Source organism: Ambystoma mexicanum, chromosome 2p, assembly GCF_040938575.1.
Source record: "Ambystoma mexicanum isolate Mex_15411 chromosome 2p, UKY_AmexF1_1, whole genome shotgun sequence".
Classification (NCBI taxonomy): Eukaryota; Metazoa; Chordata; class Amphibia; order Caudata; family Ambystomatidae; genus Ambystoma; species Ambystoma mexicanum.
The window spans coordinates 1094537255-1094563140 of record NC_090923.1 but is presented as its reverse complement, the minus strand read 5'-3'; the positions used below and the strand labels follow the sequence as shown (position 1 = coordinate 1094563140).

Below are 25886 nucleotides of genomic sequence, written 5' to 3'. Positions count from 1 at the left end.
TGGCATAGAGCTGGTGTTGACAGAGTTTCTCCAATACGGATCAGACGTGTTTAACGTGGTCCTGCTTTGAGGCAGAATATACTAGAATATCATCGATGTACACTAGAGCACAGACATCAATCAATTCCCGTAGGACATTGTTCATGAAGTATTGAAATGCTGCAGGCGCGTTGCAAAGGCCAAAGGGCATTACTTGATATTCGTACATGCCGTATTTGGTGCGAAAAGCGGTTTTCCATTTGTCCCCCTGTTTTACGCGAACAAGGTGATATGCCCCCCTCAGGTCTAGTTTTGTGTAGATTTGGGCATCTTTGACTTGATCAAGCAATTCAGGGATCAGTGGCAGGGAGTAGCAGTTTTTTACGGTAATCTGGTTAAGTGCGCGATAGTCGATGCACATTCTCAAGTCCCCCTCCTTTTTCGGTACGAAGAGTAGAGGACTAGCTTCTGGAGGCTTCGAGGGACGGATGAATCCGTTGGCCAGGTATTGGTCAAGATAGGCCTTCAGGTGTTGGTTTCTGGTTCCGTGAGTGTGTACATTCGCCCACAAGGGATTTGTGCACCGGGTATCAGGTCGATTTGGCAATCGTATGATCTATGCGGTGGCAGGGTATTAGCCTGTTCTTTCTGAAAGACATCTTGAAAGTCCTGGTATTCGCTTGGTAGGGTGCCGATTGCCACAGTCGCAAGCCTGGAGGTTCTGGTGTCTATTGGTTGTTTCTCTTGGCGATAACATGTATGGGCTCAAGTCTCGGGAAAGGCCAATTCTTTTGCTCGCCAATCGATTTGAGGATTGTGAGCTACCAACCATGGCATTCCCAAAATCAACCGGAACTGTGGTGCCTTAATGAGGTCGAAAACAATAGATTCTTGGTGTCCATCCTGGCACAGAAGGGTTAAAGCTGCAGTGCATTGGGATACTGGACCAGAAGCTATTTCCGTGCTGTCGACAGTGGTAACAGTGTCGGTGGTTGATTTAGGGTGTAACGGAAGCCCCATCTTTGCCGCAAGATCCTGGTTGATGTAATTCACAATGGCTCCACTGTCAATGTACGCTCTTACTGCGTGCATCCGAGATGGTTGTTGGTGATTGATCAAGACCACAATAGTGCAAAATGGGAGGTCTGTAGTTCACTTTCTTTGGTCGACAAGTGGACCCCTACACTTGCCGGGCTGGGGAGTTTTCTGATTCCTTGCTGGTATCTTCCTTGTCCGTGGCCCCTACCGTCCTCCTCGGTGGCTTCACAGGGCACTCTTTAAGGAAATGATCTGACACAGTACAGACATAACTGCTGCTGTCTCCTTTTATCCCTTTCCGCTTTAGTCAAGGGGGATCTGACCCCCGCGATTTGCATTGGTTCTCCTGAACCTTCTGTTGTGCGGGCAATATCGTCCTTTGAACCTACATACAAAGGGCGAGGGTCCCATCTGGTTCGATCTGCTCTTCGGTCCTGCAACCTATGATCCAGTTGAACAACAAGGTCAATGAATTCTGAGCAGTCTTTCGGGGGGTTCACTACTTGTGCAAGAACATCCTTGAGCTCCCCCCGCAACCCCTGATGAAATAACGTGGTTCTCTTCTCCACTGGCCATTCTGCTTCAACTACGAGTCTCTTAAACGTGGCTATGTATGTTAATAGGTCTTGATTCCCTTGGCGCAGGGACAGAAGTTTGTTGTCTAATGCCTGCCCATGAGTACGACGGGCGAACAGCTTTTCCATCTCCTGCTGAAAGCCCCTGAAGACATGCAGCAAAGGATCATCTTGGGCCACAAAGGGTATTGACAAGTCCGCAGCGCTACCACTCAGGTAGGATAGCACAAAAGCGACCCGTGATTGGTCATTCGGAAAGGCCCCTGGTCTACAAAGGAAGTGCAGGCGGCACTGGTTCATGAACGTTGCAAGCCTCTTGGAATCCTCTGTAAATCGTTTTGGCGGGGCCAAGGGAACTGCCCCAGGAAGGGTTATCTCAACGGGATTGGCTGATGGTGCTGGCATCGAGGGCACGCTTCCCGGCAATGGTGCATGCCCTGCTTGTGACTGGAGAAGTTGCTGGCTTAAATCATCAGTGCGTTCTTTGGCTACTATCAGCTCTCTCCTCAGGGTGTTGGACTCCTGCCTGGCTACATGTACTTCAGAACGTAGCTGCCCCAACATGTGGGCTAACTGGTTGGTTTCTGACGTTTCCATGACGCCCAGGTGGATTTTGATGTGAGGCTTTGTGTACTGTAACGCTCACCTGGTATCCACGGGGATGTCAATCAGCCTGTTCTGACCTCTTACGACCTCGAACCCTTCCCTGGAGTCTACTCGACTGGAGACTGGGCCTGAAACACAGGATTGGTAGTGTTTAACTCCCTATTGTCTCTGTGTACTTGAACCCCTTCTTCCCCGGGGTCCAACCCTTCCCTTTGATCCACAGCTCACCTTGTTTTCTTGGAAAGTGTGCTCTCCATCCTGCTTTTATCGCAGGGGCGTGTTGATTGATGCAGGCTCGTTGATGCCTAGTTACTTCACTGGCAAGAGTCCGACAGGTAAGTATAATGAGTCTTTTGAACAGTTGTCTAACTTCATTCCTTTCCTTCCTTAGATGATGGCCGGCGTCTGGGGATGGCGACGTGCTGCTGAGAGTAGTAGCACTGAAGGTTAGTGAGGGCGCGATGCGACCTTTCGTATTTACATTGAACTTTTCTTTTTCTGTGTCTTTTAGGTGCTGCGATGTTTTCAGCGTGGATGCCGGTTATGAAGAAGAAATGCAGTGAGTAAGCGCGGTATGCGGCGCCTCTAGATGTTTCCAAGCTAACCTGGAGTGTCTTTTCCCTTTTGCAGATGGATGAGAAGTTCTGGAGACAGAGTTCCCCCAGAGCGGCTGGGATTCAGGTAAGCGTTTGAAGCTCGAACAGTCTTTAAAAATAAGCGAAGATTTACTGAATGCTTATTAATGCCTTTTTTCTGTTCTTTTCGCTTTTCCTTAGGAAGCGGCGTGCCAGGATGGGAATGACACCGCCGAAGATGCCCGCAGAACAGAAGAAGCGATGAATGATGGGCAGAAGCGCTGAAACGTAAGGCTGTTCCTAACGGTGTTCTTGTTCTTGCAGGAGCTGAGCGCAGAAGAAAGATGCAGGCCTACTGGAGACCGATCCGAACACGGTGAGTGTCACCTTGTAGGTGCAGAAAACAAAAAACATGTTTCTCAGCCTGGGCGTGGCTTAAATAGTCTCTGGGTATCCGAGGTGTCTCTGGGCTGAACCACACCCAAAAGAGTAGACTGCACATGCAGTTCTGGGAACCGAAATATGTGGGGGCATCCATCTTGTCCCCATCAAAGCACTACAAGTCCAATCCCCAATGTTATCCTATGGGAGTGAGTGAGTCTGGTGCCACAAGCGCCAAGTCGGACTCCAAGTGGGTCTTTGGAGGGATGGAGAGGCCCTTGAGTGCCATGTAGGTGATCTTGGCCTGGCTCCAGCCTGACATCCTGGAGGGCTTGGGACATGAGGGGCAGGAATCATGACAATATGAGGCAGCTGTTAAAGGACAGAAAATGTCTGCAGGCCCTAATCAGCTTACTTGTGTAGGCAGTGGCTGAGGCAGTCATATTGGTCTGTTTGGAAAGGTTGGTGTTGGCATCCAGGTAGAAACCAAGGGTTTTTACACTCTTGGCAATAGGTATGGTATTACCATCAATGATGATACTGTTGTAGTTAGGGCTAAATTTAGACAGATTATTGGGTGAACCGATGAGGAGCAGTTAAGTCTTATCATCATTCAGGCAGAGGCCATGTATAGCCATCCATGCCTGAATGATAGTGAAGACTATGTTGATCCGATTGACATCAGAGTTGTAGTTGATACATACCATGGCTAACGAATTTAAGGTGAGTGGGGTACCACTAGATCCCGACATGTTTGTGTACAGGATCAGGGTTCTGGCTGGAGCAGTACCCGAATTGACCAGAAAAGAATGGAGGGTGCCCTCTGATTTTGTGTTCCATCCTGTAGCTGCCCCTGAAATAGTTGCTCGAACAATATTATTGTTAGACCTACGAGGAGTACAGGTATCTGCTAAAAGAATAGTGGCAATAGGGATGGACACAAATGGATACGAGTGGCGCACAGTGCTGTGCATTGACCCAAAGATACCACTGCACGAATTAACAGATGAGGAACTGTTCACTGATGACGACAATGACGTGGAGATTATTTAGTAAATAAGTATCCCCTGTGAAGTGATGGTGCAGTACAGAAAGGTGCCAAGCCCCCTCGGGGCCATCGTCAGTGCATCACTTCCCTACTATGACACAGACATGCAACAAGTGCCCTCTCATCTGTGGACCTCAAACCCCCATGATGTAGGGCTGTTGAGAGAAGTGACCCCTGTAAAGATTACCCTCAAGCCAGGAGCCATACTCCCCAGAGTAAAGCAATACCCATTATCCCAAGAGGCAGAGTAAGGGATACAAGAAACGATATGTGCCCTGCCACCTCAAATTCACCCTGCAAACCACGGTATCTGATTAAGAAAGTGACAGGAGGGCGTGGCGTATGATCCAGGGCCTATGCCCACTCAATGACATAGTTCAAAAGGAGTTCCCTCTTGTCCCGAACCCTGCTTCCATTTTGTGTAGCATCCCAAAACAAGCCACCCATTTTACTGTGGTTGATTTGAAAAATGCCTTTTTCTCTGTGTCCCTTGACCCAGACTCCCAATACCTCACGGGAGTTACACGGGGTGGGATTAGGTACGAACACTGTTGGTTGCCCCAAGGGTACTGTGAGAGCCCCAGCATATTTAACAGAATATTACATGAAGATCTCGGCAATATTCAATTTCCCAGCACCATTATTCAGTAAGTAGACAACCTTTTGGTCTGCTGTGAGAGCGAGGAAAGTTGCCAAAGAGGCTCCATCGCCCTCCTCTAACTACTTGCCGAAAAGGATTACAAGGTTGATAAGAAAAAACTGCAGTATTGTCTGCCTGAGGTCCTGTACTTGGGCCAATTGATTTCAAAAGATGGTAAATGAATAATAGCCGACAGGGTGGCAATAGTGCACGCCTCAGCCAGACTGCACACAGTGTTCCTTGGGATCTTGAATTACTGTAGGGCCTGGATACTTGACTACGCAGCTTACACAAGGCCACTTTTGCAAGGTCTAAAGGAAGCACAGAAAGATAAGACACAAATAACATGGACACTAGAGATGCAACAAGCATTTGGGAATTTGAGAGCCTGAAGGAATTCATCAGCACAGCCCCTGTCTTAGCCACACCTGACTATTATCAGGAATTTCACCTGTTCTCACATTGCAATGGAACACTTATGACAGCAGTATTAACACACAAAATATCCCTGGGTCACAAACCATTGGCATACTACAGTGGCACACTCGACTTAGTAATGCAAGGTCACTTTGCGTGCCAACAAGCACTTGTAGCAGCCACCTTTGCTGTTGAAAAAAGCTCAACAATTGTTATGGGGTGCTCTGTCATCTTGTACGTTGAACACTCCCTATTTGCCATACTTGAAAGGTCAAAGCAGGGCTGGACTGGGGACCAAAAGTGGCCCTGGAAAAAGTTTTCAAAGTGGCCCCATATTTCACCAAAGGAGTGAGCACAGCGTGTGAACCCAACCCTTCTATGAGGGGATCTGGCGTATCCCCCAAGAAAACACAAAGACGTAACAGATCAGCATGAGCAGCAGCAGTGCAAGGTTCTCTTCCTTAGATACAGCATGGGCCACAGCAATTCACAATTTCCTCATACAGGGCAAATCAACACTGTCCCTCCACAGGGCAAGCGTGCCTCACATAAAAGAGGCACAGTATGGGTCATAGCAGACAATGCACGTTTCCCTCAAAGAACAAGCATCATAGACTGCAATCTCACATGTTTCCCTCACAATGAACAGGCACAGCAAAATCTGCAGCAAATGATAGAGTACTTATTCCTTAAGCATGACACGAACATCACCCAACCCCTGTAAACACATATGCAGTTTGCCATACGAATGGCAAATATGGAGAATACACAGGGAGAGTGTACTGTAGAAATAAGCACATCAATGTTTAGCTTGTTCTGTGTTGGAAACCAATTCATAAAGCGTTTAAATATGTTCGTTTTGCAAGTAGCTATATTTTAAGATGTGTAGTAACATTGCAACAGAATATTGTCTTCTGTACCCACAGCACGCTATTTATTAAATAAACTTCCTTCCATATATAAATATATCTTATTGTTAGCTAACTATATTGAATTGTGATGGGTAGGCAGTTCAGAATTAAGGGATCTAAAATGGGCCCTGAGGCTTACTGGGGAAGGTCCCGGTGTCCCGGTGTCCCGGTGGGCCAGTCCAGCCCTGGGTCAAAGTCTACCCTCACCACGCAAAGAGCAACCGCCTATGAAATTATACTATTGAGTCCAAATATACATGTGGTGCGATGCAAAATAGTAAACCCAGCCACGTTCCTCACAGAGCCATTTAAGAACATGATTTTGCCACATACGAAGGGGACGAGGACAATATTCCTAAAGCAAGAGAAAATGCATTGCAGGAAGGGGAGGTGGACTTTGTAGATGGATCAGCATCGATTTGCCAAGAAAAGGCGAAAGACATGTCTGGGCAGCAGTAGTAAGGCTGGAATAAGGGGAGTATGAGGTCCTAGTGAAAAAACAGTTGCCCATGCACTATTCCGCCCAAGAACTAGTGGCAATGATCGAAGCACTCCATGCAGCAAAGGGGTGTGCAGTAACAATATATTCGGTTTGGCATACTTAACCACTACAGTACATGCTGGATTATCTAGATGGAGAAGAAGGGGGTTCAGGAGAGCAGATGGGTCCCCGGTACAGCATGCAGAATTGTTAAACAAACTGATTAAGGCACTTGTAGAGCCCTCTGTAGTAGTCTTTGTGAAAAGTCAAGCGCACACACAAAATGATGAGGATATTTGTTTTAGGAAATGCAGTTGCAGACGCAGCTGCCAAAGAAGCAGCATATCTGCCAATACCAATGACCACAGAGTGCGTAGTAATAAAGAAAAAATAAGGAGAACCCAGGCCGGAAGGATACAACTCATTGCCTATTGCCCAAATAATGGAACTGCAAAAGAGAGCCCAACCAACAGAGCAGGAGTTATGGACCAAGCGAGGGTGCACACAATCACCCATTGATTTACTGTGGTGACAAGAAAGTACAGGGAAGGTGGTCATGCATGTAGAATTATTGGGTGTAGCATTCAAACAATTGCATTTTCCAGCACATACTTCCAAACAGCATATTGCTGCCGATCTCCAGGAAGACTGGTTTATCCCAAACCTCCAAAATGGTAGTAGAATGTACAACTTGGCAGGTATTTAAATCAGGGATGACTCTCAGAACACTCAGGGGACATTACCCCGTCCTGTAGGGCCCTTCCTTGAGCTGCACATTGACTATGAAGACATGGGCGAGAGATGCAATGGAGCCAGATATTTAATTGTGGTGGTGTGTCCCTTTTCACTATGGGTGGAGGCAGGGCCCTGCACCCACCCTCATGAGAAGTGTGCAGCAAAATTCCTCGTAAGAGAGGTGTTCCCTTGATGGGGAATATGCAATGTCATACGTTCTGACAACGGAACACATTTCATAAATGATCTATTCAAAGAAGTAACATAAAACACAAAATGTGTTCAATTTACCACACGCAAGCAAACAGTGTTGTCAAGAAAAAAGTAGATTGTCCAAACTGTGCCACTCCCTAAAAAAGAATTGGGTGTACTGTGCCTGCCCCTGGTGCTTTTCCAGCTGCCCACACAACCCAGCAAGGAACACCACCTGTCCCCCCACGAAATAGTAACTGGTCAAAGGATACAAACACCTCTATCACCAGTAAGGAGTATGTCTTATGCACACAGGACAGCAGCTGTCCTGGGGGAAGAATTCAAAGAATACCTCACCCAGCTCACGCAAGCAGTACGATGTATTGCAAAACAAATTGCACTGCCATTTACAAGAGAAAGCAAAACTGACACCACAACTGCAGAGGCAGACAGACCTGCACAACCCTTAATGCCTGGTGAACTGGTTTATGTGCTGAGCTTTGTGAGGAAGTGGAACTCTCCGAGATTCCATGGACCTTACGAGGTGATATACTGTACTCCTCTGTAAGTAAAGGCAAAGGTGCTATGGTACTGGATACACCTCTCAGATGTAAGGAAAGCACACAACAGCGTAGCATCTGAAACACTGGATAGCAATCAAACCAATGTTACAGTACCATAAAGGAATACTGGACTTACAAATAATACATGGTCAATTGAAATTGTAAATAATAAGAGTGAAAAGAAACATAAACACATAAAAAGTAATGTTATTATAAAATGTAGTGCTTTTATTCTCTCTCTCTCTCTCTCTCTCTCTCTCTCTCTCTCTCTCTCTCTCTCTCTCTCTCTCTCTCTCTCTCTCTCTCTCTCTCTCTCCCTATCTCTCTCTCTCTCTCTCTCTCTCTCTCTCATACTCTCATCTCCATCTCACAAATGCTCAACTCTATTTCTTACTCGTCCCATCTAACACCCACCCCATTTTTATAATCCTTTTAGGTACCAGCTGGTATTCTGATATGAGTGCAAACGGGAAAAGAACAACCAATTGCAGTTGCTACGTGTGTTCCTTGATACCCCATGCCTCTGGTGCGCCAAATATTTTTGTGTCACAAGAAGCTCCCTTAGTAGAAGCCCAATGTCTCCTCCATCTCGCACTTTGTAGAATAAAAAATTCCTTTCAGGCACGCACAGTAAAATTGAAACTCCTCCCCCCCAGATGAAAAGCTGTGCAAAGAAGGGTCAAACTGTTTTAAGGAACCAATTCTGGCAATCGAAGGCACAAGTTCTGCGGGAAACAAGCGGTTAGAGTCGACTTACATGTGCAAAGCAGAGGCACTAGGTGGCTTGTCAGATCAAAGACTAGAATGGATGGACCAAACCTGTGCACAAATACGGACAGAGCACATCACAAACAGACATGGCTCACAGCCCTCGAAAAACCGATCAAGGACAGCCAGGAAGAAAATTATGAACTTTGTTTCTATGGAGAAGGGAAGGTGTCCATGGGTTCCAACCCACGCTGCAATAGAACTCTTGTGATCCCTAATCTTCGAAAAGGCACTGCTGCCTTAATGGACTATAATTGGGTGTGGGTCAAACAGGCATACTTGCAACTCCCGCCATAATGGAGGGGTTATTGTATGCTTGCAACACTGCACTCCGCACTGCTGGTGATACCTGAAGAGCATGTCAAGGGGGAAGTGATGCCTGAAGAGCAACAAACGGCACCCCGACCAACTGAAGCACAACCCCCATCTTCCAAATATTTCCATAGGAAAAGGAGCACGATCACCTGTCCCGAAAGAAGCGTGCATCCAACTACGTGTCTCAAGCATCGTCTGACCTCATTGCTCAAATCCCTGATGAGTACGAACTCTTCAGCTCAGCAGAGACATTCTTTGCATCATTCGTGCCCAGCATCCAGACAAGAGCAAACACAAAATGGCTCCAGATCGTTCACTGGGAGCTCATCCAACTGGCGAATGATACTGAAGAAAGGTTCAACACCATCAAGGTGGAACTACGAGCACTTAGACTAATGACAATGCAGAACAGGTACGTGCTGGACCTCCTGACTGCTATGGAGGGTGGTGTTTGCAAGAAAATCAGGAGTTGATGTTGCACATTCGTACCTTCTTCAGATGATGAAAATGGGACATTATCACATGTGATTGCAGCCATACATGAACTGGGCATGAAAATGAGAAAAGAAGGAGGAATACAGAACGACAACTGGTTCAGCATGGTGTTCAGCTGGGTACCCTCTTGGCTTGGAACAACTATGAAGATGCTGGTGCACATCATTGTGTTCTTCCTGCTGATTTTCTGTGTGCGCCAGTTAGGACTCAGGTGTTGTACAAAAGCAGTGCCAAACAGTGCGATGATGATGGTGACAATCGGCAACAGAAATACAAATAATATGGTACCTCATGATACTAGGGAAGCCCAAGTGTAAACTGGAGAGAATGATGAGCCCAAATACTGCATGGTGGCAATATTCCACACAGGGGATGAAGTAGACAACTATTGCCAAACTACTATCAAACAGCCCCAAGATCTTGAGCATTATAAGGAGGTGTGGGTGGACGAGGATGGAGGATGTATTTACATGACATGCACTCATGAAGAATATGCACAGTGTGGGGAGAGTTTAAGAAGCGTGTGTAGGGCATGGATGCCCATCAAAGGTACCCCTGCCTGGGATGAAGCAGTAAAAAGAGCTGAAGAATGTACACGTACTGGGGTATGGTATTTGTTACTTTAGGAATAACAGAAGGGGGCAATGTTGGGGGGAAGTGGTCTAATCCCACCCCCTCCAGTAAATAGATCATGTGTAAGCCAAGGGGGAGAGTCTCCACCCCCACAGCACCTTGCCTTATGATGTAACATAGAAATGTACATGCATGACCTAACCCACAGCCCCGCCGATAGATGCCATTTTGTATTAGAACAGACACCATCTTTTTACTAGGCCCAAAAATCCTTCCTCTGCAAAACCCAGCTCTCCCCATCCCCAGCACAGACAGCCCAAGCCCCCACCACTTCCCTTCTCCGCCAGCTCTGAGCAAGCCTTGTTCTCACGGAAATCCAATCATTTATTGTTGCAATTGCGTCGCATCACTTCCCCAGATTGTGCTCTTTGCAGAGCGTGAAATTGAAGCATGCCCATCCATCTCCACAAAACATCCCGTGCCACTTTCAACCCCCACCCTGCCAGGCCACAGACCACCAGTCCCCAACCCCTTACACTCTTTCATGCTGATGCCCATCTGACCGCCTCATACTGACCATTCCAGAACACCCACCATAGACTTAATCTGCATAGTACTATATTCCCTACATGCCAAAACATGTCTATCAGTGTGATGAGATATGGGGAAACATAAAATAGTAGTTCAAACCATGAAGGGAAGACACCTGGGTGCAGGACCCCAGTATCAAAGAGGGGCTGAGTGCAGAGGCTGGAATGCCAATATATTAACCCATGTTTCTCCAAAGTTCCCCCCCCCCCCCATTCATGCAAGGATTTTATGGTTACTATTATTCACATATTATCAGTTCCTGTTGTGTTAGCTTAGACAAAAATGTATCATACTTGTCCTGACCTTCACCGCGGAGATGAGCCCAGATGACCCATGTGCCACCAGACTGACTGGAAAGCAGCGGCCAATCACAGCCTGGCATCCTCTATAGAACCAACAGTGCCACATTGCCCCTCCAATCCGCACCTCGAATTTGTACCCTATGTGATGTCATTTTTTGCTGACGATTTCTACCCTTATAATGTGCTGCCCGTGTATTGTTTGGCAGAGGGCTCTTGGGCAGCAGAGTTCTTTGCTTGCTAACTTTATTTCATATAAGGTTTGTTATCCTTGCAATTCATCTCTTGGTCTCATTGCCTGACGGGGTGTGTCATCATTATTTGGTCTATTGGAACATTTAATGTTTTAGGGTGTCCGCCTTCAGAAGCCCATAATGTTCATCAACAGAAAGCTATTTTCCCATGAAGGAAATTGCACAGTGGTTGAGCTGGAATGCCTAATTATAAAGTGGGCTGTTTTTAGTTTGAGATACCACCTAACAGGGTGGCAGTTTAAACTCATCACCAATCTCACCGCATTGGTCTGGATGGCAAGAAATAAAGACACCAACCTCCACATCCTGAGGAGGTTCTTTTCTCCACTCATTACGAGTCGATCACAGGACGGCGACCAAAGAAGCAAATGTAGACTTCATATCCTAATATCCACAGGTAGGTAGTGACCAGAGGGACGAGGGGGACTTGGGAGAAAGAGTAGAGGTGTGTGACAAGATCAGTAATCAGACCTTGTCAAGAGGGCATGGGAACCCTTCTCTACCACAGGGAAGCCAGATCCCCGCCCTACCCCAGAGAGGGAAGGTGACAGTTGAGAGGGCCCCAGTTCCTGTCCCACCCCCACGTACGTGCATGTATATGAACAGTACCACTATGAATCATCCCAAATTTCTTCAACCAAGTGCTTGCCAATTTCTTCCAATTTCAGACCGCAACAGACAGCAAAATCCACAGGGGACTGCCCACAAGATTACAGCTTACCAGAACCTCCAGGTAGATTAGTCCAGTCATGGGATCGCTCCAGCCAGTAGGATGAACGAGAGCAATGCCAAGCACAGCATCAGAGAATATGTGCAGCCGAAACAAACACTGCAAACTCCCAGATGAATTCAGTGTACACTGCACCCCAGCTTCAGCACCAGCACTCCACAACAGCAACTATTACACAACTGCCTCAGCAAGAGTTCCTGAAAACCCAAAAGACCACTGATACTTACCATGGACTTAGCCACAGCTTAGCCCCATAACACAAACTGGAACACTTCCCAATGCAGGCCGATATCTTTGTGGCATTGAGGGCCAATGCTGCAAAAAGGGCTCTTTTTATGTATTCTGGTACTTGTAACACCTTCCGGGGCAGGGGAGTCAGGGTGAGATTGGTTAGGGGAAGAAGACCAATGGGAGACGGGGGTGAAGATGAGAAGGAGGACTGGAAATAGGAAGGTGTGGGTTGGTCGGGTAAGGTCTGAGGAGGAGATGGTGGCAGACCAAGAGACCAGAAGGAGGATGGACATGAACTGGAGTATTCAGCGCAAAGTGATGCATTGGTGGTTCAGAGCAAGTGGTACTGTTTGTGAGTGTGTGTGTAAGGTGGGTGAGAGTATTAGAAAAGGTGTAGAGAGTGAGTGGAAGATGACTAAGAGAGTGAAAGGAGGGTGACTGAGTAGAAGGTGGGACTGGGGCAGTAGGCACTAGGGAAGAGTAGTAATAGAGCGTGGAAAGTAGTAGTGGATTAGAGAGTGGAGAGTAGTAGTAGAGTCGGTGACGAGATGCAGGCTGGAGAAGTGCCAGGTAAGTGTCCAGCAGTGGTGCTAAGGTAAGCCACGGTAAGCGTTATGCTGCTCTTGGAAGCAGAATTAACACGAGCCTCAGCGTGTGGCGTTTATAGCCCTGGGTCACTCCCTGATGAACTAGAGTGCGTGGCATTCACAGGGGACTGTGGGGCATCCAGCGGCCATGTTGGGTTACCAATTGGACCTTTAATATGGTGGACATCTTGGAGAGGTGGTCTGCCTCCATGGTTTTGGTGTCTTCACCAGCAACGCACCAGCGCAGTCCAGCCCTCCCCAGTCCTGAAGCTATGCTTACTCTTGTACTTGACACATGCTCCAATAGGAGCAACAAGGGTGGAAACAGGAGCCATGGAGGGATTCATGGAAGGGTTCTTGGACTTGGATCTCGTGATGATGACAGGTGAGTGGTGTTGAAAGAAGGAGAGCAGCAGGAGGAGGGTAGAACAGCAGTGAGGCAATCAAAGGAAAGAGACAGACTGAGGCTTGAGTGTCTAGAAGGCACAAACCTACATCCTCTTAGAACCAACCTCAACAGTAGTGAAGATCTGGCCTAGGAAGTCCCAGATGGAGGTTAGAGTGATAAGGCAAATGCCTTTAAGCCAGAGGTCTTCAATCTGTGGGGCGCGCCCCCCTTGGGGGGCGCATCACCATGCCTGGGGGGGGGGGGGGCACGTGGTGCCTTCCAAAAGGAGTAACGACTTTGTATTTTTTTTTCTGCTGCACTGAACTGAGCATGTGCAATGGGAAGCAACTGGCTCCCATGCACATGCTCAGCCAGTGCGATGTGGTGGGGGCGTGGCCATGAAACAGGAAATAAACGCAGCCTGGACGCGCGCTTTCCTGCAGTTGGATCGCGCATCCATGCTGCGTTGTGGTGTCCTCTGTTCCCTGCTGCTGCTGCCGCCGCCACCGCCCGTGAGATGTAAGTCACCCCTTTATTTATAACGCGGCTCCCCCGTGGCAATCTGCCATGGGGGAGCTGCGTTATTAATACAGCACCGGTCCCCCCTGCGCCCCTCTCCCTCTGTGACCCCCACATTAGAGGGCATGGAGGAGAAGAGGCGAGCGGTGGACCGAAACTGCTCTGCCGGTGTTGTGTCTACAACGCAGCTCCCCCATGGGAGATTGCTGGGCTCCAGCAATCTGCCACGGGGGAGCCACGTTATTAATACAACAGGGGTCCCCCCTGCACCCCTCTCCCTCTGCGAACCCCACATTAGGGGGCATGGAGGAGAGGAGGCAAGCGGGGGACCGAAACTGCACTGCTGGTGTTGTTTACAACGCGGCTCCCCCATGGCAGATTGCTGGGCTCCAGCAACATGCCACGGGGGAGCCGCGTTATTAATACAGCACCGGTCCCCCCTCCCGCGACCTCTCCCTCTGCGACCCCCACATTAGGGGGCATGGAGGAGAGGAGGCGAGCGATGGCGAGCGGGTTACCGAACGAAACTGCTCTGCCGGTGTTGTGTTTACAACGCGGCTCCCCCATGGCAGATTGCTGGGCTCCAGCAATCTGCCATGGGGGAGCCGCGTTATTAATACAGCACTGGTCCCCCCTGCGCCTTAATAGCAGAAGGTTTACCAAAGCCCAATCTCCCATCTGTACAGTTCCCCTGGTGTCTATCTCACCTTTTACATTCTCATCTGTAAAGTGTGTTGAGGAGATTACTGTTTGGATAAAACACTTCTTTGCATCCGACATGTTACTTCACATCATGTTACATTTGAATAAAATGCCAGTATTGCCTACTTACATTTAAGAGATTCTGTCTTGTCGGACATCTAGTATCTTACACCTACTTAACCATCCCTGACTGCTTTGAGAAATCATGAGAAATAATTAATAAGACTCGGCCGGCTGAGACAAATTCCTGCTGGTCACTGCTAATATCTGTAATCTTCCAAACCTGCGGGAGCCACCTCTTCAAGAATGAAATTACTCCTACATTAGCCTCTCCCCATTTTCTTCACGCTCAACCTACCCATGTATTGCTCTGAGCTGCAATGCTATTGGCTGTGCTTCTGTAGGGAGGAGTCAGGTATTCATGGTATGATTGGTACTGACAAGGCAAGTGCATCACAACTGCAGTCTGCGACCCCCACATTAGGGGGCATGGAGGAGAGGAGGCGAGCAGGGGACGGAAACTGCTCTGCCGGTGTTGTGTTTGCATGTTGAAAGCCTGTCTTTAGCAGTGATGCCTCCCCACCTCTGCTCTAACACCTTCTGTCCTCCCCCCAGACCTGCAGCACTTGTGCCAGAAGACCTTCACCATCCCTTACTTTGACGGATCTTTCCTGCCCGTCATCCGATCTTCGTATTTCCTTGGTAGGTGCCAGTGCCATTTGAGAGTAGGTAGGAAGGGCGTCTGGGGGACAGGTGTGTCAGTGCCATGAGGGTCATGTATTCGAATCAGGGATTTCAACCCTATCTATTTCTCGGGCTGTACCTATCTCTGATGCATTTTACCCAAGAGCTGGGTTTAGCTCCTGCTCATCTAATCCTAATTTGAAGTCTCAGGTAGACCCATATATCCTTGACTAACCATTCTGTTTTCATTGCAGCAGCATTGCTCCAAGCGTCAGTCTATCAACCAAACCACCTATGTTCCAGCAAGAAAAACCCAGTGAAGCACTTGCCCAGTCATGCAGGTAAGGATTTATTTTCCCTGTGTGCCATTGGATGAGTACATATGCTGATGTTTTATATCAACCCTGTGCAAGGTTGCACCTGCAACCTAGTCTGGGACCACACTTCAAAAAGAAATTAGAGCTAAGCCTGCATGATCTGAATAGGAAGTCTTCTGAGACTTGTACCAGTATTTTAATCCAACAAGTGTTTCTGACCCATTTTTCCCTGGCTTCCCTCCCCCACTCCCAAGCTTTTCAGATTGCTTTTTGTTGAATTTTTGCTTTTTCAAAATCTCCTCTCCTTTTTTCGCCACCCCATATTTCTGACCCTTTTTTTGCATGGGGTGTTTCCCCCCAACCCAACCTTTTCACATGGCTCAGTTTAACTCCCTGCATGTGGTGTGTGCCATTTTTCGGCTTTTTTTGGGGTGCATTTTTACCTTTATAAACCGTTTGCAATGTTTCGACAGGTTCAGGCTCCTTTTCTCAATTGATCGTTTTCTAGTGCCCAAAGATGGTAGGGATCTGAAACGTAAAGCGGAAGGAGAGGTGGGAACAGACAAAAGAAATGCAAAAACACAGAAATATGATGACTCTTATTTGGACTTTGGGTTCACATGCATCACAGTTGCTGCGGAAGTGAAGCTGCAGTGTGTAATTTGTGGTGCTACATTAGCAAATGACAGCCAGAAGTCAACAAAATTAAGGCAGCATTTGGAAACCAAACATGCCGATTTAGCAAAAAAGACCAGGGATTTCTTTGTACGGCAGCTGCAAGGCATGAAAAAGCAAAAGGAGACTGTTAAAATTGTGGCATTTGTACCTGCAAATGCTTTGAAAGCATTTTACCACATTGCATACTTTCTTGGCAAAAACAAGAAGCCTTTTACAGATGCTGAGAAAGTGATTCTCCCAACCATTCTCGCTGTCAACCGGGTGATGCTTGGTGAAAGTGCAGCAGAGAAATGCAAAAGTATCCTTATGTCAGACACAACAATTTGCCGCCGTATTGCTGACCTGTCCTCTGATATCAGTACAGAATTGATATTGCGCTTGAAAGACAGCCAGTTCGCCCTACAGTTGGATGAGGCCACTGACATATCAAAAGAAGCTCACTTGATTGCTTATGTGAGGTACTGCCATGGAAAGGAGATGTTGGAGGACTACTTGTTTTGTAAGCCAATTAAGGGCAGAGCAACTGCACCTGAACTCTTTGAAATTTTAAACAACTTCCTAAGTTCCAACTGCCTAAAGTGGGAGGCGTGTGTTGGTATTTGCACGGATGGTGCTCCTTCAATATGTGGTGCTAGAGCTGGGCTAAAAGCAAAAGTATTGGCAGTAGCTCCACATATTGTGTGGACACACTGCATGATACACCGAGAAGCTTTGGCTGTGCGCAATATGGGGCATGAACTGACACAGGTTTTGACTTCTGTTGTAAAGATCGTACATTTTATTAAGATGCACCCCACAAGAGCCTGTCTGTTTGCCACCTTATGTGCAGAAATGGGAGCTGACCATGATGCTTTGCTGTTTCACACAGAGGTCAGGTGGCTATCCAGGGGAAAGGTTTTAAATCACATCTATGAACTCAGAAACGAAGTGAGACTCTTTCTCCTGGAGTTAAACCAGACAAAAGCAGAGCCTCTGTGTGATTCACGCTGGCTTGTACTGTTGGTTTACCTTGGCGACATCTTCGAAAAGCTGCATTTTCTAAACCTCTCCCTGCAAGGCACAGAAACCACATCATTTGCCATGAATGCAAAAATATCGGCATTCAAGAAGAAGCTGGAGCTTTGGAGGAGGAGGGTTGATATTGGCATTGCCGATGCGTTCCCATTATTAGAAGATTCTCTTGAGGAGACGGAGTATGATCTTTCATGTGTTTCTGAAGTAATTGGAAACCATTTGAATGCTCTCAGAGCCAGTCTCGAAAAGTACTTTCTGACGACAATTGCAACATGAATGACTGGGTGGTCAGCCTTTCCTAGCTGACGTAGGAGCCCATCTCCCAATACAACTCCAGGAGGAACTAATGGAGCTCCAAAGTGACCGCCTACTAGAGAGCCAATTCAGAAAATTGTCTTTCGGTGCATTTTGTCAACATGTGTCTGCAGAGTTTCCAACTTTATCGAAATGTGCAGTTAATGTACTGTTACCTTTCAGCACCTCATACCTGTGCGAGATTGCAGCCCTAAAGACAAAATATTGGTCAAAGCTGGAGGTTGAAGAAAGCCTGCGGTTGGCTATTGCAAAAATAGAACCCAATATTGACAGGCTGGCTGGTGAAAGGCAGGCCCACCCTTCACACTAGTTCTCCAGTATGCCACTGTCCAACTTGCAAGTGACAGCATTGACAGTACGTTGTTGTACTTGAGAAACAAATTGTTACAGCATTTGCATAGCAAATGTTACTACAGGACAGCAATATTGGGTGTTTTCGTTTGTGTGAAATAAATATCCAACACTATTTTTAGTCAAGTCCTCTGTATTATAGCAAAATAATCGGAATGCTTTCTTCACAAATATTTGTCCTCTAATCTGATTTGAATCATTGCAAGCAATGATTTTGAAACAACGTGGTGTTTGGCATTCACTCCTTCGTTAAGGGCACCATTCTACTCCAGCGCGCGATATCTACTCCAGCGCGCGATAACTGTTTGCAACCAAGTACAATTTTGGAGTCCACGTGTGTAGGGGGAGCCTGGGCTGGAGAATTCTTTTTCTTAGGGGGGGTTCGGGGTCAAATAGTTTGAAGACCACTGCTTTAGGCCCTCACAGACAGCATTTCAGAAAGTAGTGGTTAACAAGCTCTGGAAACTAACCTGGTGAGAAGGGACCCCGGGGATAGGGAGGGTATTGATTCTTCTAGACAAGAGAGTGATGGATGGCCATTAGAGCCATTCTAAGAATTTCTAATAAAAACCCTTTAACTACCTCTGTGAGTTGGCGTGTTCATGGGGCCATCTTAGATATGAGAGAGCAAGGGAGCATGAGTAGCACAGCTGAACGCAGACTCACATGGGTTGTGTGCAGACTTGGACTGCCACCTACGTCATGCACATTAAGCGTGAAAAAACCTTCAGCAAATGTAGCTATAAATGCTCTGTTTACAGGTAGATGTACATTAGCCATTAATGTTTATAAATATGGTTATAGATATTTAATTTCAACTAAATGTACATTAGCAAGTAATAAGGTTTGCTAATGGGGTAATGCTTCTCAGTTCTCTGAACAACTATAATTCTATGAACTACTTCATGCACATATATGTGGCTGATGATTTCTTTTGGAGAATTGGCTGGATATTTCATCCACGAAAAGAATTGTGCAGTCAAAAACATTCACTGTCTGCAAAGCAGGAAGAAAATCAGGAAACCTCTGGTAGTTGCGAAGTGGAGAACTATTGCACTAGTGTAAAAACCTTTGTACATCCCTAATTGGCCCTTTTTCCCAATATCCTACAAGTGGACAATCTTCACTTGTTTCTGGAAAAAGAACTGGGAAAGTAAGAAGACTCTGACCTGAGCACAGTGTGTGTTCGGATATTGCATCCTATTCTGAGACAGTTAGGAACAAGACAATGAGCCAAGAGCTGATGCTCACTCCTGGGTGTCGGTGCAACCAAACCTGACACCGAGTCTTGACCTTATTACGATCTTAAAGCCTCACAGTGCAAAAACCAACTGCAAAGAGAGGAGAGAGCACTGTCAACAAGAGCTAGAAAAGAAGAGTATGGATGTCCTGGAGGACAATGTCAATCCACAGGAGAGCTTTGAGGTGGGTGCAGGTACCAGACACCACAACTACTATGCCTGGCAGCAGGTAGGAGAGCCATGATGGAAGAGGGCCTGCAAGAGGATGGCTAGAGGTGAAGGGGGAGGAAGATGAGAGTGGGGCCATGCTTCTTTACCAAAGTCCACTGAGGCACACCGGAACATCTTGCTTGTGCCCAGCTTGGTGGAAAGGTCCAGCTGCTCTACCAGAAAAGAACCCCATGGTAAACACCCAGAAGGCAGCATTCAGGAGGACCCACGAAATACCTGTCTTCCCGACAACTGTGGGAGCAAAGCCTAGGGAAGCCTGCCGCCCAAAGAGTGGGTCAGAGGCAAGCAAGGTTGGACTGTGAACCAAAATAGGCCCTGGAAATCATGTTCAAAGTGCCCCCATATTACACATTTTGGGCAAGGCCAACCATTTCCTTTGAGAAAATGTGGAAATAAAATAGGTTACCACATAAGAGATGCCCAGGGTGAAGAGACCCACCGGGAAATCTCCATAGTTCCCTATAGGGGGATAACTCTATAGTTACCTGTGGAGGCAAGATACCCCCTCTTCTGGAAGTGTATAAATGCCGTCCTTGAAGCAGAAGGACTTTGGAAAACATTATTTTGGATTGTATTTCAGTGTTGGAGAGACCTCTTGGACACTTGGCTTGATTTGGAATGTGGAAAGAACCTTTAACTTTATGTGAAAGATTCAGAGGCCCGAACCTGTCAGGAGGGATGGGGACCCTCTCAACCCAGGCCAGGAGGCCTACCAGCCTACTTGCCAAAGACAGTCCTGCTCAAGTGGCGGGGTGAAGAAATTAGGAGGGCCATTGTCTCTGCCCTTTCTGCATGTACCTAGATGAAACAACAAGTTATCACTTTTACTTGCCCCATACCTGTCATACAGTACGCTGACTAGTGTTCTCTTTCTTGTCCAATAGGAGCACTGCTATCAGGACTCCTTGCGGTGAAAACCCAATCATGCAGCTCACCAGGTAAGAAGTGGCGACAAGCAAACCAGCAACAAAACGTTGCACGGATGACACAGGTACTCTACACACTCCATAAAAACCAGACTCAAACTCTAAAATTGACTGTAATTGTAAAGGGCCGCCATTGCTGAAATCCGGCAGACCGCATATGAGAAGGACTGGGGCTTATGGCCCGTTGATGTTCTCTAATGCTTGCAACCCGGCCTAGGGGGAAAGGAAGTCATCAATTGGCCCAGGGAGCCAGATGAGGGTCAGATTCAATGGAAGGGAAAGGGCAAGGGTAAAGAAGGGCAACATGAACAAGGCAGTGTGGGTTGTTCGGGTGAGGTCCAGGCATATCAAGACACCAGGCAGAGGAAGGACAGTGCAGATTAGCATGAAGGAGGATTGCAGAAGGTGCATGCAATGTATGGTATTGTTTAGTGAGAGAAAGGGGTACTTGGGTGTGAGAGTGCTTGTAAGGTGAGTGAGTGAGTGAGACTAAGAAAGAGAGCAGGGATGTGAGTGAGACTGATGGGGAAAGGTGACTGGGAGAGTGAAACGAGCGTCACGGTGGGAGAGGATATTGGTGTAGTGTAGTCAAGTGTAGTGGGAGTGGAGAGCGATGTGTGTATTGTAGAGGGAGTGGAGATTAGTGGGTGTTGAGAGTAGTGGAGCAAGAAAGTGGAGGGAAGGGTGGTGGGAGTGTAGAGTAGTGCAGAAGGGTAGTGCAGAGAAGAGTAGTGTAGAGGGGGAGCTGAGAGTATGTAATGGAAAGGGGAGGTGAGAGTGTCAGTCTAGAAAAATGGATACCTCTACTGTGTGACCGCAAACGTATTTTGATGGCCGTGGGCCAACCGTCTCATGCACGATGTGACAGAATATAGGTTTCCGAGTTTGCCAATGAACGGCCATTTTGATGTAACAAGAATCGCCATTTTTTTTTCTAACCATTGCTCATTGCTTTCTGTTCTTATTGCTTCGCAGTACATTTTTCTGCTTACACTGCTCGACTGTAAAACATTGTTGTCTGCACGTAAAAGGACAAGGCCGCAGGACCGCGAGGGTAACAAGAGTTCGTTGAAACACAACGTAGGCAGCGCCAGGAAGAATGCCCGGCTCCCTCCCAAATGTAGCCTTGAAGCAAAGCTGCAGGGCATTTAATCATTTTGCAGCTTCCAGCCAGTCTCGTTATATGGTAGAATATGTTAGAATAAAGCAGCTAAAGGCTTGAATTATGCTCTTCTTACGGCCCTCCTTTGCTGAGCCCCATTAGAGCGTGTCAGCTCCCAGGACACGAATAGCACCCCATAGATAGCAAGGTCTGGAATGCAACTCTCCCCCCCGTATGTAGCTCGCTTCCAAGAACAGAAGCGCTGTGTTCTGTTCAACAACTGAAAGATGCCGCCGCACTCACAAATTGCAAATTGTTACTAGAATAGATGTTTGAAGGTGTCATAGTTGTTGAAAATGTCCATCATCACACCAAGTTCAAAGAAACCCAATAAAGGGGGGTGTTAAACATGTCATAGCTGATTGTTTGATATGCATTTTGTATATATGTAACTGATGTACGTAATTCACTCTCTTGCGTCCCTCGAGGTCTTGAGATACATGTCGCGGGGCGTGAGACCGAGTTGGCCAACTGAGACTTTTGCTTTGCAATAAACCCTAGCTTTGGGAATACAACCTCGTGTCTGGCATATCTATTGTGTGTGGTGACTCGCCTTGTTTCCATAGACGTAAGGGACCCCTAGGGGCCCCTTTCAAGATGATGCCCGAATAGGGACCCTCCCCCACTTGTTCCATCGCATACGTTGTAATTGAGTAAGGCAGAGAACGGCGAGGACGGGACGATCGAGCCGGGATCAAGAGGTTTTCTGGGCGCCCTGTAGAAGTGATGAGAGACTCCTTTGCAGATCTGCACACATCTGATCCCTGATCGACGTGCCTGGCAAGAGAACAAGGAGGCGAGGGTCCCGAAATGAGGCGGAAGCCAAGAAACGCAGACACAACGTCATTTGGTGCGTCAGTATACAGACGACTTGATTTATCAGGTGAGTCATTCCCCGATTCAAAGTAATCCTGATATTGGTTGAGAGTTGACTTTGCAAAATCAAATGCCCTAGGTAAGGTTGATTAACCAGGGGGAAGGTTGAAACATGCCTGGGGTATTGTCCACCCTAGCGGGGTTTTTCCGCTGTGGTAGACAATCTTTGGAAGATGGCCAAATTGTACCACCTGGGGGAACGCCGGCGTATGAGATGTATGTGAAGTATGGAGTGGGTGCGATAATATTCTGTGAGACTTGGCATAGGCAAACCAGAAAGCAACAAGACCATCAGTGGCCGATTAATGGTAGTTTTGAGATAGCGAGAATAGATAACTTGGCCTTTTGTTGATAAGAAAGAAAGCGCATCCTGCAGCATTTGAAACCATTAAAGACCGGAGAAAGGAAGCAATGCTCCGATTTAGAAGTAGAGCGAAGCATGCGCGCAGGCATAAATCGAAAGGTGAAGTAGCGGAAGAGAAAGAAGAGGAGGAGTGGACTGAGAGTCCAAGAAGAGCAGGTAGGCGTGACCAGTTGAATATAGAAAAAATATACCCACAACGAGAATTATACATAGCAGATGAATTGATAGAAAACATATTGACCCATACTAAACAAGGCCCAAGATCAGAAGTGAGGCCAGACACGTCAGTAACTAATGCCCAAACCCCACCCGTAGCTCAAGCTCTCCCTCCGGTAGCTCAAGCCCTCCCACAGCCACAGACCACGCACGTAATACTTCCTATTAGCCAACCAGGCCCACAACAGACACTCCCTGTTCCCATTGTCCCGTCCACACCTCCCGCCTCAGACAGAGACTCCATACCGTCCGTTCCTCCCGGGGTTGAAGTTGAAACCACGGGGGCGAGAGGCGGGACTGAACAACGGGGATGCACGAGGGTAACTCGCAGCGCGATCAGCAAAGAAAGGAAGGTGGAATTGCAGCAACAGGCAGAGATGTATATAGACGGGAATGATGGGACGACAACATTGGCTTCGATATATGACTTCCGAAGAAGCAACGAAAGACAGGTAGTGTTGGAATGCATGGGTGAATAGTTGGTAGAGAAATGGAAACAGTTAATTGGGAAATTACCACTGCAGCGATTGTTAGATTTGAATGCATGTATATGGACTTTTTGAACTTAAAGATGAATTAGATAATGATTATGCCGATTATGCCGGTTTACTACACCTGGGTACAGGAGTAAGGATATCGGGAGACATCGGAAGGGAATGCAGGGGTCACATAATGAACGGCAGCAGTTACCATCACCAGGGCAGAAGGAAATGGTGGACGAATTATCGTTGTTAAAACGGTTGTATACGAATTGTTCGAACTACAATTGTTCGAATTACAATTGACCTTTGCACAATTGACCGAATTGTGAAGGTCAATTGTTACATATATGCAGGGGGAAACCCCCCAGCAACCCCCCATTATATATATAAATATATATATATATACATATATATATATATATATAACCAAACCAATATATATATATATAAAAGCATTCATATTCCCCGCCTCTCTCCGTGACGTTACTGGGCTGCGTAGCCAAACGCGCCCAGTCGACTTCTACGCGACTTCACACAGAACTCGTGAAACAACACAGATCATCTCACAACACAGCGCGCCACAATTTGGAATATGAAACTGTGGTTTAAAAGCAAACAGCAAGATTGTACAATTGGTAAAGTACATTTATTTGACGTCAAATGTTTAGAGAATATTCAGCGATTCGCATTTGTCTTTGCTCTCGATCCGCAAAAGTTCATCTTGAGTCACGCGCTGTTCCTTTGCGGTACACAGGGTGTTGTTTTACAATAAAAGAAGCACTATGGTCGCACTGATAATCGCAAGGCTGTTCCAACAACGAGGCACTACACCACCGTAACGGTTGGGATGTTGCTTCTAGCCGCTAGTACCGCGTAACGGCATATTGGTCCTTGCCGATCGTCCTATAAAATGGTCAGGGTGGTGAAGTTGTTGACATGGAGCTGCACCTGGCAGCTGAAGAACCCGTCGGCCGGGGTCTGGAAATGATGGCATTGGCAGTATGGAAGGATGTACCTGTATTAAAAACATAATTAGTCTCTCCAGCCGATCTTCATTAAAATTATTCATTTTATTTATTGGGCCTAAAACTATTTGCTAGCGAGGATAGTGCAACGGAGTATGTTACGTTATTCCCACTAACCCACCCCCTCTCCTCTGCCTTTTTCAGAGCCGCCTGAGCGCCAGGGGACCACTTCGGCGTTGATAGTGCGCGGTACAAAATGCCACATTGAACGAACAAGTACAACTTAACCGGCCTTTAACGCTACGCTATTGTTAATATATTCCGGTATAAAATCATCTAAAGGATAACTTACATTAGATTTGCATTTTCCATTGTCTAGGCGTAATGCAGTCCCTAAATACCACTCCGTCTGTGCCAACGATCTTTCTTATAGTGAACAAACATGAAAATCGGTCTTGTTTCTGAAATTTCATCCTTATCATCTCTTACGTTATTGCACCCCTCCTTCAAAAGAAGTCTTTAGGCACGGTGCCTGTCTGTCAAGGTCAAAAAACAATAGAACCTTATACTGCGAGTCGTGGGCCACTCCGGCCTGCGAGCAATAAATTGAAGCAGCTGACCTTCACTGTGAACGTGCATACATTCTTACTTTGCAACATTCTGTGTAAAGCCATCCCTGAGAACTTGAATTTTACACTCCATCTTTGTATATTGTCTGCGTGCTTTGCAGCCCTAGAGAACCATAAATATGGAGAAAATTGTCTATTTATGTAAAAGTGAGATTTATCGTTTGTTTAGTGGACGAAAGGTCGGGTAGGGTCCATAGCAAATTTTACTATGATCGACCGATTAATGTTTAAAAACACATGGCCGACCCGTAGGGACAATAAAAATGTAGGACCGGAAATACCATTTAATTGTACGGCATATGAAATGACACATGTCCACTCATTGTGGTACTTTTCAAAGGTGTTGTATTTTCGATAAATCAGGTAAGAAAGTGCAGTGGGTAGGTAAGCTGTAAACCCGTGCCCACCCACCACCCAAACGTACACACCCCCAACCAGGCCCCAAACAACTAACCCCCTAATGCTCCTCCCCACCACCCAAACGTACCCACCCCCCTACACCCATGGTGTACCCAAATGTCATGTTGACTGGCATCCCCACATGCCACTATTTGCGGGGGCGCTTATGCGGTGCCGTGTCCTTGCTGGTGGCTCCAGTCACCCGACTAGAACGCCTCCGTGTCCTGGCAGTGGCAGAGCTGGATGGGGTGGTGCTGGCTGAGGTGACTGTCGCTGTGACTGTGGGCAAGTGCCCTTGAAACGCCTGCTGGGCTACCAACATTGACTGAGCAATGCTGGATTGCACACTGTTCCCTTCCCTGACATGGCGTGCCAGGGTGACAATGGTGGCCGCAAATCGTCCAGTCGACCTGGAGAGCCGCCGCACCGACGTAGCATTGCTC

General features: G+C 47.1%; 1 long non-coding RNA gene across 1 annotated transcript in view; it reads left to right on the top strand.

Annotated features, from left to right (window-relative positions):
• The window catches only part of LOC138566006 (uncharacterized), a 318220-nt gene that overhangs the window by 45410 nt on the left and 246924 nt on the right, over window positions 1–25886 (top strand). Inside the window, exon 2 of the long non-coding RNA XR_011301775.1 lies at window positions 15532–15618. This is a non-coding gene — a long non-coding RNA (uncharacterized lncRNA). The remainder of the gene's footprint in view (window positions 1–15531; window positions 15619–25886) is intronic.